General features: G+C 35.1%; 1 protein-coding gene across 4 annotated transcripts in view; it reads left to right on the top strand.

Annotated features, from left to right (window-relative positions):
* Positions 1–14,324, top strand: part of CSMD3 (CUB and Sushi multiple domains 3) — a 678,537-nt gene that overhangs the window by 497,615 nt on the left and 166,598 nt on the right. The gene's annotated exons all lie outside the window — the stretch shown is intronic.

The following is a 14,324-nucleotide window of genomic DNA, read 5'->3' as shown; positions in this document are numbered from 1 at the left end:
CTACAGAAGAAGTACTTTAGTGAAACATTTTGTTTACACCACAGTGTATCAGTTAACCTTTTGTGCATCTAGTGACTGGGAAAATTCAGCCTTGAAACAAACTGAAGGTCCAGTCCTTCACACTTCTATGCATATAAGTAATGTTACTCACTTCAGGAATCTCCTGTCTTTAATGATAATACAACTGATTAACTCCAGCATAAACATCTTCAGGTTTAGAATGTAAGAAAAGATTCCATTTCCACATTACTGATTTGATGGTGATTTTTTCCAGCAGTTGATACCCACTCCAGAAGAATGCAATATTTTTTTTCAGATATTCTGTATTATTGAGCACAAAACATGTCCCATATGTCCAGATATTGCTAACTTTTGGAACACAAAATTACTAAATAATAAAATTGAGACTTGATTAAAGATTTGATTAAAATTAAATCTCAGAAGTAACATCTTAATTTCAGTTCTTTTGCCCAATGTGAATACAAAATATTATGAAATTCATTTCCATTTTAAATATATTTATTTTAAATAGAATATTATTTTTTGTTTGTTATGTACTATATTCCTATTACAGTGAGTGGGAGAGTATCAGTAAAACAGAAAAAAAAAATACAGGTCGACAATTAAACAGAATATCCAAGTGCCAAATGATAAAAGTATGAGGATTTGAAGAACTATTGTTTTCATTATTCACCAAAATATTACGGTACTGAAACACCAGCTTCAGTGGCCACAAATTGGAAAACTGGTCCTAGCAAACTTATTTGGAAATGTGTTCGACCATTTGGAARTGTGTTTTAAGCTTCAAGTTGGAAGCTTCTTTCTCATTTAAAAATGATATACAAATGTCATCTAACTTCTGGAGAGGGGTTGATAAGAAAGCTTGTGGTATGCAAGAGAAAGGATTTTTTTTTTRAGAGATCTTTTTCATAGGTAAAGATAAATAAAGAATTTCTTTATCAAAGATGCACTGATTATGTTCATTCTATCTACATAATAGTCTTCCAGAGCTATCTGATTATCTTAACGTTGAACATATTCACTAAAGGGAGAGTCTTTTACTTGGATGGAAATGACTATAATTTTACTAAAAGAAAAAAAAATCTTACAATACATTGGGTAGTGGACAGATGTCACTAATTCTAACTAGACTATTTCTTTTTTCTGGATGAACAGGGCCTTGTTTCGAAGATGACGGGCCCTACACCTCTGTAGCATGCACTGTAATCCCCATTAAAAAGCCTGGGCCTTGCAGTTAATTTGACTATACCTTTACTTCTTATAATGGTTTTCTCTGCTTTGGAGTTTGTAAAGATTTGTAGATGTGAGTCTGTGGTACAATTACAATATTTTTACTAGATAATCAACTCTGGGGGGATTTTACTCAGGAAAAAAACAGGATATTTATATATACCTGTGTAAAACAAGACAATAACAATAGATTAGCTTTCCATTACATGAGGGCTGGCAGAAGCAATAGGGGAGCTGAATTTTGAAACCTCTCAGTTGTCCAGTCTTACCCAGGTGAAAGATTTACTTGGTTGTAGTAGAGAAATAAGATGCCTCCATTCTGCCAATTGCATTTTTGAAACTTGATTAAAACTGACGATGTTACAATAAAATGTGGTATACAACAAACCTCACAATATACTATTTTGTCATTTCCCTATCTCTTTTTATGAAAAAAAATACTATTTATGAAAATTTATGCTTGTAATATTTTGATCTAGAGCTTTAGGTAGCAAGTTCAGCAAGAAGTTTGTATAAAAGTTGTACAGCATTCTACCTAAACTTTCAGACTTTTAATTTCATGTTAGAATCTAGGATCCTCTGTTATATTCCTGTGAGTGATATTTACCCATAAATATCAGGGGAGACAGGCACCTCAAAATAMAAAATGCATATGATAGAGAGAAATATTGTTACTGCGTATTTTGACTACTCATGTTCACAGGTTCTAAGTGGGGCAGAAGAAAGGCCAGGAGAACGTTCAGTATTCCAGAGGTCTCTCGGGTGTCAAGGGAAAAAGCTTTATGCCACACAGARTTGGATTTGTAAGGATAGGCAGTGTCATTCAAAAAACATAGACAAGCCTTTCCCCCCCCCCAAGAGATTTTGTGTCAATAATATTTGATCATTTGACATGAAAAAAATCCTTAGATAAATAATATGAACAAAGCTGGTATCAGGGTGAAGCTAACAGAGAGTGATGCGAAATCATACCCTGTTAAGTCAAAACTCTTCTTGTAGCAATAARTACTGATTTTTTCACTGAATAGTGGAATCTGAGCAGAGGAGGGTGGAGAGCCATCTCTCTACCCGTTCCAAATAACTTGAAATAACTTCAGATATACTCACGAGAGAGGGTAGATGAGTTTGGATCACCCAAGTACAGAAAGGAGTAATGGGCCTTGTTTCTAAGACCTAGGCTCTTATATAAACCGTGGGTAGAAATTCCTTATCCATTCAGAATTAAAAYGAAGGCTATGACTGTGTTATATTAGAAGGGCAATCTTTTAGGAAAGCTTTAAGCATGGCCTGAAAATGTCTACTAGATCAAGTCCCATAGGAACATCAGTGTTCGGATCTGGGCAGGCTTCACCATGAATTGCCTGATGAATTGCTCGGTCTGTCAAAACATGCTTTCCTGGAAATGTGCAAAACCAGAAAATATGACTAGCTACAGATCCTGAAAGTCAGCCACTGATGGTTTTGGAGTTAGCTAAAGCTGAGCAGAAGCTTTCAGGATCAAAAGGAGGACTAAATTTACAAAAAAAAAAAAAAAAAAGGGAGAGAGAGAGAAAGAAAAAATCAGTGCATAAAACTGATGTTTGTAGCTTTATGCGCACAATATTTTTATGGCCTAGTCCTATGTGTATTTGGCTTGACTTGCATTTGGTTAAAATCATTATTTAAAATGACCTTGAGCCTCTCTAATAAGTGTGGGAAGTGAACCAAATCATTGGCTTCATTCTTTTATGAACACATGCAAAGATTATCCAGGCTAATATGCCAAGCTATTTGGCATTTAATGGTGGATATTAAGAACAGGATGTAATTAACATATGCAGATAAAATGTTGCTGTGGCAGAGATGATGATTAATGATTTCTCTTAGCTTCACCAACTATAGTTCATTTAAAATTTTTGGTAGYGAGCAACAGTTGTTTGCAGAATAACAGAAAGCCCCATAGTAGGAAATCATAGTCATGGCTGAGTGTAAAATCTTRTTCCTAACAGAATTTTTCCACCACTAACAACTGTTACTATACCTCATTGTAGTAGGTTAGAAATATAAAAATATTTGAATCATGGCTTCCAAATATTTCCATGTGAAAGATATAGCTAACAATTTCAGATAATGTCATAACTGGTTGTGACATGACTTGCTCTCATTTTGTAACAAAACATCAGGTTTCATTATATTCATTTGCACTGTTTGTTGTAAGAAGTGTAAAAAAAAGTCTTGGCATTCTAAATATTGTTCATAAAACAATTCTATACCATGAAGTTAAAAAACAACAGAAACGCTCTTAATAATTGTAATTGCAATAACAAATCATAATCCCTAGTCTTGTGGGCGTCAGTACATGATTACACAATAGCAGTGGTAGGTTATGMTTAGACCATGCTAAAGGCTAGATGCATGTGCAGTATGAGGAGGGAGAGAAGAGCTTGAACAACTATGGCTGTACCTCAGTCATGGGACCTGGAAGATAATTCACATTATTAGGATCTGGGAAAAGGAGTGGCAGTTGTCTCCCAAGTAAATGTTTTCCTGAAAACTGCAGTGTCAGAGGGAATACCTGTTGTTTGTTTGGACAAACATTGATTATTGGTTTCGCTTGTGCTGATTCCTGCTTTTCTGTATGGCTGATTTTGTTTCTTTCTTATCCATATTAACTTATCAAAGCTGTTTCGGATAGATCATGTCAGGATTATATCTGAAACCTTTCAGGGTGGAAGACTGCACAGAAAAGCTTAATCTTATTATTTATTATCTTGTAATGCATTAACTGTTGACAGCTTTCTCATCAATCATGTGCTATTGATTATTTATTTAGAGGCTTTATTTATGGCATTTTTATGCACTTCTTATGTAATAAAGCTATGATTTTTATGTGGTATTTGCATACCAGTGTGGTCTTCTAAAACCATTGCTCTAGTCGGCCCATTATTTACATGATAAACCATAGTCAGACACTGTATTTTTCCAGGCTTCATTAAAAATTTTTAAATGATCATTTTAACCATTATTGACTATGTTATAAAGAGTAGAGAATTTTCTTATCATAAKCAAAGACATAAATCTCCTATAAGAAGATACAAGACAAGGGCATGTTAGGCTAAAATACTTTCTTGGATGATTTCTGTATAGGATTGGTAAAGACAAGGTTGAATCTCTAGGAAATCTGATTTATAATTCTTCATAATGCTCAAGTACACTAAAAGACCATTTAGGTACAATTGACATATGTTGGTCAATTTAATGTGGGTAAAAATTAAGGTACTTTTAATGTGTTTCTATTATTTTGGATGTAATGATTTTGATCAAAACAATTGGAACTTTCATTAGCRTATTTGTCTAATTCTGCACTTTTGGAGTATAAATGTAGAATGTTTTGATTATATTCCAAAATCCTCAGCTATCATATATAAGCAAGTAAAAAGATTTTGAAAGGCACAAACCACTTTTTAGAAGCCTAACTCTCACTGAATTCCATCTGTGGTATTCAACATTTTCATCTTTTTCAACAAAGTAACAAAACAAAATACATTTCTAGACAAAACTGCCTACTTTTAATAGAAAGAACGGATCAAATGAATATCTAAAATGTGAGATCAGGATTACACTTTATTATAAGACTACCAAAGTAGTCCTATAAGTCTACTATAGTGTAGAGCAGTAGCTGTATTTTAGATTGCTGCAGTTACTGCTCATTAAAATGTTTTGTTAAAAACATATATTTAAGTTCTTGTAATATTTCATAAATCTAATTTGTCAGGCTGATATTTGCTGTTGCAGTTTTATTTCTCTTGTAAGAAAAAGACCTCATGTCATTTTGAGAATGACATTAAGTTTAAATAGCTAGACTTYCTGCAATAAAGTCCAACACAATTACTGAGAGAATTACTCTTTACTGGAATGCAAAGGCCAGTGTGAGTCAGCACCCAGTTATGGCAGTAAAAGTACTAAAAGCATAGTTAAAACTCCTGGAAGAGACAGTGTAGGTGATGTTGAAAATGTAGAAGACCATTTCCCTCCACTTCAAGCCTGATGCTTTTAGTTAAAAAAGAAATATATATATATATTCCTATTAATTTTGCATTTGAATTATGACTAGCTAAATGACATTACAGCAGGAGATCCATTAATTACCATGAGCATGTGAACAAGTTGTGCCACCTGCTCTTGGATTTTGACTGTTACTGTGTGTTTTTTTTTCTCTCTCTATTACTATACTATCTACTTCTTAAATGGGCCTTTCTTAAGTGAGCATTCAGAAAAGGTATACCTGTATTTTTGTGTGCTATGTATTTAATCATGCGCTATTGTGCTTACYTAGCATCTTTGAATAGGTAAAGAAAAACTTCATGGAGGTGCACTTATACTTACACTATAAAAACAGGAAGGATACAAGACAGATGTATTTACTTGAAAGCTAAATCTTTATAAATAAAAGCTATAAAACCACTAGTGAAAAACAAGCCATGGCTCCCTTCAGTGACTGTTTATGATAGTGTGTAATGTTGCTGATTAGTCTGTTACTTCCCATAACTTTATGTTTAAAGCTGTTAATCATGGAGTGACAGAAGAGGAGARGCAAGATGATGTGTGAGGAGAGACGAATTTGTCCTTTAAAACAATAAGAACTGTATTTGAAGTATAATTAAAAAGTGATATAATGTGTATATGTGTATAAAAGTATTATACTGCAGAATGAATATGATAGTTATGTGTATAAAAGTTGTAGATCATTATAAACAATAAATGATGTGGTGTTTATTTTACAATAAAAAGGAAAGTTAAGGCAGGGAAATCTAACACAAAAGTTAGTCAAGGGCAGAATTAAGGCTGCCATGCAGGGGAGGATGTAAATAAGCTGTGATCTTACTGTTGTGGTCGGGAGAGGGAGGCAGGTTTTTGTTTTGCTTTGATTCAGTGACAATAAATAGTTGCTTAGTGTCTGATGGCGAAATATGTAGGGCCATTACCTCATCTATTTCCAAGTTTGGAAGTGTTAAGGAATGAGTCAGGCAATGGCAGAAGAAAAAGCATACTCCTGCAGTTAATGAAGCTGAATGCCGTTGTGGAGAATTGGATTCTGTGTTTGCCTCCGTTCCGTAGTTCCAAAGTCATCTTCAGTGTAACCACTTAACTAGTATGCTTTACTCGAAGTTACCGTGTGTTGACTACTTACAGTGCATTTCTAATTTTCTTGTTGTCCAGGATGAGACATCTGTTTTATACGATAAAATGAACCATGATCTAAGCACTTAGAAGTAGGACTGAAGTCAGTTAGGCTTGTGTTTTGAATACAGAGAATGCCACTCAAATGCTACATGCTCTGATAAATTAGATGCTAATAGTCAGATGTGCAGAGGCAATTTAAGGATTTTTAAAGAAAGTAGAAAGGGTTTTATTCTATTGTGACCGAGATATCTTCTGAACTCTGAATTCTTGTTCCCAAACTTCCATCTTCTACAAATAGCTGCCTGATCCTTTACCATGCCAAGCTTCTTTTCCAATACAGTCAGTGGAGAGAGACAGATGTCTTAAAGGTCACTAAAAGGAATTCAGAGAGCTTCTTAGAAAGGAACGTTTTTCAATTTGTGTCTGGACTCTGAACAGGATTCACTGGGCTTGCATGCTCTGCAGGGAACTGCCTGGAGAAGCAATACTAGGTGTAGCAAAATACCTGAATACACTGTTCAAAAGTACATCCATCTGCTTGAGATTAAAACATACAACACTATTTTGGAGAGATTGTAAGGTCACTTTTTTTGTGTGTGTGCAAAAGCTTAGCAGTTAGAAGACTGCTGAAGAAGTAAAAGAGTTGGGATCTAGGTCTGAGTATACCTGAATCTGATCTTCACATTGCACACACACACACTCTTTTGTATGAACCGCTTTACTCCTCCTCCGTGGAAGGGATGCCATCRTATGCCTAGAATTATCAAGGTCACGAAGCCAAAAAGAGGGAACCTAACCTGATGGATTTTGGACTAGTTTAGGAGAAATTTGGTTATCAGTCTTTATTTGCTGGAGATAGTTGGCTCATTTTTAACTATGATAAGCCACTGACTGTATACTGTAAAATGCACAGATGGTTTTGTGAGTAGGAAATGGAACTAAGATACTTCTATACAAATATAAGAATGTCTGGCATTTTGCCAAAACCTAGTAATTCTTGAAAAATGTGATTATGTTACAATCTCAGCTTTTCTGAGATTTTTTGAGTAAAAGTTATTTTTCTCTTCACATTAGAGAAAGTTTGAAAATGTTGCTGGAATTCACTATAAAGGTTAAAAATTCTAGAAAGATTGTAAAACAATTAAAAATAAATATAGACACACACATATACCCATATCAAGCATTATTTTCAGTGTCTGACCTTTTGCATATACATTTGGAATCCATAATATGACTTTACARTGTTCTGTTGAATAATAAATGCTATTTATAATTATTGCAAGCTTCCATTTAAAAAGTGCTAATGTAATATAAAGATAAATAAAGCATAAGAAATGAAGAATAGTAGTTATTTACAATGATCTCATTAAAATCAGCTGTCAGAGAATCCTAATTTCCAAAGTATTCAAGGGATTAGTTAAATAGAGTGCATCACAAAATCAGGTACTTCATCTTCTGTTGAACTAAATMTGTTGCCAATTTTTGGAAGCATAATTTAGTGAAGTAAATATTAGAATGTAGAAAAACAATTTAGGCTATGTACACCTTGATTTTTGTAGCCTTAGCTTTCTATATTCCATACTACAAAAAATCTGAATTTAAACTTGTATCAATGCTATAATTTTAACTATGTCTACTTAGATGCAACTGTTAKTTTGACATCATGAATAAAAAGGCAAATGCAACATAGAGCTTTGGTAATATTGAGAATAGTATGTAAATGATAAAATACATAAATTAACTGTCATGCAGTTTCTAAATTATTTAGAGATAATAAAAGAAAGCATAAGAAAGCATAAGAAAGCAGATGAAAATGCAGAATGAACTCTGATTTCTCTGGATTTAGAATACTGCTCATTGTCAATCTTCTGTTTTGTTTGTTTGCTTTGAACATATAATTTTTGCAAGAAGATAATTGAAATACATTATTATTTGTTTAAAAATAAACAATTATTCGACCATGTATTATGAGCTGAAGAACAGCTTTTAGCACTAGTTCAAGTAAATATATGCTTTATTCTGTTCTAAATGTTAACAYCATAGGTACATACTGTTTTTTGAAGTCTTTTAAGAACAGACAGAGTGGCTGCAGAGTATTCTGTGCTTAGAATTAAAAAAACTCCACCATGTAATCACACAGATAAACAAGTATTTATTTTCTAAAGACTGCAAGACACTGAAGTAGGATAGGATTTTATAAGTCAGAAATCAAGGTAAGCAATTAATTAATAACTGGCATTAAAGAAACTCGTGCAGTCATCAGTGGTGGCTCTCGCTGACGAATCTGCATGTTTCTAACTTCATCTGCAGCAGCAGCCTGAATGGTCTCACTCGTGTCTAATACCTCAGGATCCCACTCAGCTGGAAGAAGTTCTAGTAGGTGCGATGTGYTGGTGGTTACTTGTGCACGACTCACATTTCCTCCTTTTCGCAAGGTTTTTAATAACTTTGCTGTACCCATTCGCTGTCACGACAGGGCCTTGGTGAGGGTTCTGTGGACTGGAAAATACGGAATTAATATCTTGCGATATTTAAAATGGAATTCAGTTATCTTTTCCTTCTTGGYGGTGCCACATGTAGGAGTTAATCAATCTGTTTAATGATTGCTAAACAAGATAATCTTCCAGTTTAAAGAGAATAACCTCTTTTAAAATCTTATGTTGCTTGATGTTTCAGTGGTAAGCTGCATAAAATAACAGCTTTTCTCTGACTTCAAACTCTTTTGAGGAAACAGTTMGCAAAACTTCCAGTTTTTAGGTACTCACTGGAATCTTTTGTTATATGTTTATTCTTATATCTTGAATTGTAGCGGAGTGCTAACAGAAATTAATACATGAATTACAACTCTGTCTAATACACATTTTCTGTAGTTCAACTACTGCAGAAGTTGTGRTGGTGTTGTGAATTAGAAAGATTGGACTTCCTTCTGTATTGTACAGCACTATTGTTTTTCTGTTGCTTTGATAATCGTGTACTGATTTGTAGTTTAACACTTTACTTTTGTAGTATGAACTGTAGGAAAATATGAAATATATTGATTTGATCTGAGACTAATTTTTAATGTACAATCAGGCATTAAGCTAGACAGAGTTACAGTTGAGAGCACATATAAAGGGCAGAGAATATCATAGTGATGTTTTAATTATCCCCAATTCAAACATTAGTGGTCTAGTTAACRTATTTTTATTTCATCTTTAATATGAGAGTATCAAATGAATATGGAAACAGCTGGCCTAAAGCAGAGCAGATTTTCTCAATGAGAGTAAATATGGCAATGATGTGCTCAGAGTGTGCCCAGACTGTCCATAACGCACTCAAATTTGACATCTCAGGAGAAAAGGAAAAAAAAATTAACTTTATATGCGGAGCTGTATCAGACTTTGGGAGCTCATTAAAATGAAACTGAAGACAACAGGAAAAAGGGAAGTACTTACCTGGTAATCTTTTAGAAACATGATTTTAGAGCCTTGCCAATCAGAAGCAAGCTCTGAAAGAATAGTCAAAACACATGGTGAAACAACAGAGTCAAGGAATCAATTAGAAATTAAAAGAAGTATTCCAGGGAAAAAGAAATTGTGTTCAAATGAAAGAAAGAGTAATGTGGACAGCAACATTTTGAGAAACAACTTTTTAAATATAAGAACTTAACATAACCATTAATACACTTTTCAAAGGTGGGAAAAGCAGGAAACTTATTAAAGTGTTAATAGAAGATCAAGGCCAAAAATACAWTCAAGGTAAAATTATTGCAGAAAAGCTAAGTAAATTATTTATCTTAGGTTTACTACTGAGAAGACCAGAGAGGTCCTGCACTAGAGGCCGTTCCCGTGGCTCCAAGGAACTGTGTCAAAATGGAAGCAGTGATAGAAGTGATGTTAAACCAAGTCAATAAACTGGACTGTAGCAAGTTGATAGGATTAGATGATATTATCTGTGGAGGTCAGAAGGAACCTAGATATTAAGTACAAGTATGAACCAATAGGGTAAACTAGCCTCTCTGTCAAAGTAATGGTAGGTGATGAATATAGGCACACAAAAATGGGCCCTTTACTTTGTTTTTGCTTTATGGCATCCCTAGGAGTTGAGATCTTTCCTGATTAATATAATTGCTCCAAGGACTAGTAGAAATTTTAGGAAAAAGAAAAAAAAAATGCTATGTTTTCTCTTTTTTCAGAGGAGCTCAATACTTTATTTTAACAGAATTATCGAATGTACTGGTATTAAATCTTTACATTACAGTTTAACTTCACAAGACTTGCTCAGGACATGTTCAGAAATAAAGGCTAGTAATTAAAGATGTGAACAAACTACTACCTTGTTTCAAAGTACTCTGAGCAGGATGCTGATTTCCTAACTTTCACTTTATACAGGTAGTATATATTTGCATTTCAGTCTGACACCTCAGCTGAATTTAGCATGGTGTTRCAATTATCCTGCTAAAATCTACAGGTAGTATTCAGGACAAAATCATATTAATATTGATGAGGGTTTTTTTCCTTTAWTTTTATAAACTAATAAAAATACCAAATATTAGATCTGACAATGCTCAAAATAAAATCTAATTTTTCTAATTTTTTAAAAATATTTCTTACCAGTATGTCTTATTGCAAATCTGTCATGCATGACATATATTACATTTGTTTTATATATAAAATGCAAAAGRGTTTGAAGATGGACCCAACAGTTTATTAAAGTCCTTCTGGATGTATCAGACTAAGATAGGATCTTCTAAATATCTGTCCCCACTTACAAGGCTGGGTTGCTGCTGCTGCTGAAAAAATCAGCTCTCAAAGAAAAGCGTTCTTCTAAGTCTGACGAAAGCTGCGTGGCTGGGGTCTTTCGGGGCTTGGGGGTATATCCTTGAAGGATCARGGAATTGTCAGCGTCAGCTTATTTTAACAGAAGAGGCAGCGTGGGATGGTGGCACGTGGAGGACCCGCGCCGGAGCWGGGACACCCCCAAGGGGCTGCCGCCCTGGGGGAGCCCACGCCAGGGCAGAGGAGCAGTAAGAGGCGACGGAGTAACAGAGGATAAGAGTGAGAAGTGAGGAGCGGCCGTTACGCACAGGCTCTCGCATCCTGCACTGCCTGCTGCCTTCGCGCGGGGACAGGGAGGGGTGAGCGCGGTGGAGAACAAGGGCGGCTGAGCCGAGCAGAGGGGGAGCAGAGSTGACGGACTGAAGCTGAGCCTGGGAAGAGGAAGGAAAACTGTCTCCCTAAGAGTTTAGTTGTTTATGTCCTTTTTTGCTTCTCAATACCCAAATCAGTAATTAAAAGTTTATGTTGATTAGCAATAAATTAAAATGAGTGAAATTCCCCCAGCTGAGACTGCTTTGCCTGCAACAAATGATAGGTATGGCAGAGCATCCCTGTAGCTCCTTACGTCCCATATCCTGTATTGCGGCGGTGGTGTGTCTCACTTCCGGAGCAGTAAGCCAGCATGGATGGAGACGAGTGGAAAGTGAGGGGTAATGCGTGGCAGCAGAGTGCGTCATCTTGGTGCTCTAGGGCTGTTTTCTCAGMTGTATTACTGAATTGTCATATTTAATTTGCTGTTGATTTGAGAATGATCCTATGTTAACCTTAGATTAACTCAGATATTCAAGTAGCTGAATTGAGATGACTGTTGTTACTGGTTATATTTGAATATATTTTTCCCTCTTCAACTACTGAAACAAATTTATTGGAGTTAATATTTTATGCAGAACATGGTATTTTATTTTCTTGGCAACTTAGTATTTTGACTTTCTCCTCAGAACAGTTTGTTATAATAAGCTAATACATATTGTTTAGATATGAAGCTACTGATAAATTTACCTACCTACACATCCAGTTGAAAAATGAAAGGAGGAATCATTTGAGGAAGAGAGCTTCTAAAGTGGGTGCTTTTGTCTATGTAAAATTAACTCAAAAGTCTGTGTTGCAGATGTAACCAGCAATGATGGCAAAGAAAGCAGAGACTGAAAAGGTTGCAGACATTTTATTTAATATATCGTTTGTTGTCAGATCTCAATTTTAAGATTAAATTCATTCACTGTGACTCTAATTTCCTTTCAAACTGCCAGTGTACACACACATCCAAAATATAGTGAGACAACAGCCTTTGAGTCAACTTCTGGTGCTGTCAAACCAGTCACTTGGAAACCTAAGGAATTACAGATTTTTGTTCCAATAGTGTAACAAGATCCTCAGATAACTCAAGAAAGCTGATTCCATGTATCAGCTCTGGTTCACTGCTAGTGCAAGAAAACTCATTTGGATAAAGGGACGCTGTAGAGATACACAGGTTGGGAGCGGATAGCAACTTCCAAGGTTTTTGGATACAGCTATTATAGGCAGATTATACTGTAAAAAAAATAGTGAGAATCTTATTTTTGAAACCAGATACAGAAGGCAATATCTTTTACCTGCTCTCTAGTAGGTCTCTAAGTAGGTTTCTGGCACTGTGCCGTTCTGATGAAGTTCTAACTGAACTCGTAAAGTTAGTGAGTTCTGAGAAAGTTTATGTAATTTTATCTTTCAGCCTCACAGTTGTAAGTTTTCTTCTTCAGCTTAATGAAAGTATGTCTTTGCTATGTCCTTGTCTGTTATGGAGGAGGAAATATTCTCCGTGAGACCTCAACTTTATTGTCTACCTATATGACCTTAGCTATATGTAGTACCTCCAAGTCATTATAATCTTCACCCTGTAATAGGAATGGTACCACCAAATAATAGTCTGGCTTGGAATTAAATATAATTTGGATAAAAACTGAGCCTATAGGTGAATAAACACATCTTACAGAAGTTATATAGCCTCCAAGAAGACACAGTTCTGTTTCTGAGGGGAAGGGATGATTATTTCTTCTTAAGACATCTATAAATCCTTAAACATCTTTCATTCATGCTTTCTCTTGAATCAACATTTCAGTTCTGCTGTTGTAGCTAAAAATCTAATGCCCTCTCCCTCCTGCTGTGTAAACAGGCCCAAAAGAGTCTGAACTGATCTCCCTTAGCACACTGTATTACTGCCAGTTTTCTTTTCACTTTTTTTATTCATTTACTAGTTGGTAGATAAATTGTTATTAAGTGTTTGTTTGTTTTCCTCCTCCAGAAGTTCCCTAAATATCATATCWAAGCTCTGCTGCAGATGGTTTGAGTTGAATAGCACTGTAAAATTTTTATGTAGTTATAATTTTTCAGCTGTAGAAGCTATAACACTGGTGTGCTCTTTCAGAGGAGTGATCCTGAGCACAGGGTAACTGCAAAGATCTGTTCTACCTCCATTTATTATAAGCAGAGACTATTTCACTGCAAAGACTAATATATTTTATTCTAGCGCAAAATATCATTTAAGCAACTTTTTCTCTGTTTAGATGGCTCCATTTTCAGAGCCTGCTACTTTAACTTGAGTAGAAGGCAATAAAATACTGCTTAAATGAAGGAACCACAGCTTTATTCAATTAGTATTTCTGAAGTAAGCCGAGGTCCTGAAATATCTATCGTGGAGTTCCAGTGGTTATGTCACCTGGAGCCAAAGACCTGAGGTGTACCGTGAAACCAGGGTATGCACCTCACCATCTTCCCGCTTGTCTGGGAGCTCTGAGCCAGATGGAGTTTTGATCTCATTCCTTGTTCCAGAGGCAAGCAACATTAAAAAAMCAAAAAAACTATTCATCTACTGCAGAAAGCTATACTGTAGGTCAAATCTAATCCCATCAAATTCTACAGTTTTTGTTTGAGGCTTTCATGAGCCACATATATCACTTTCAAAACTTAAAAAGAAAAAATGAGTGCAGTATACATCACTTGAGATCTAAAAGACTGTAGCACGCCAGAACTTAACTTATACCACTGTTATATGGTGAATTATTTTTCTTAACCAAGAAAATTTTTCTGTTTGTTACTATATTAGTAGAAAAATGAAGAATT

The sequence above is a fragment of the Rhea americana genome, unplaced genomic scaffold (assembly GCF_003343005.1).
Source record: "Rhea americana isolate MKP2758 unplaced genomic scaffold, rheAme1 scaffold_0, whole genome shotgun sequence".
NCBI classification, from domain to species: Eukaryota; Metazoa; Chordata; class Aves; order Rheiformes; family Rheidae; genus Rhea; species Rhea americana.
Note: the sequence above shows the minus strand (reverse complement) of the source record. Positions and strands in the feature narration are given on the sequence as shown.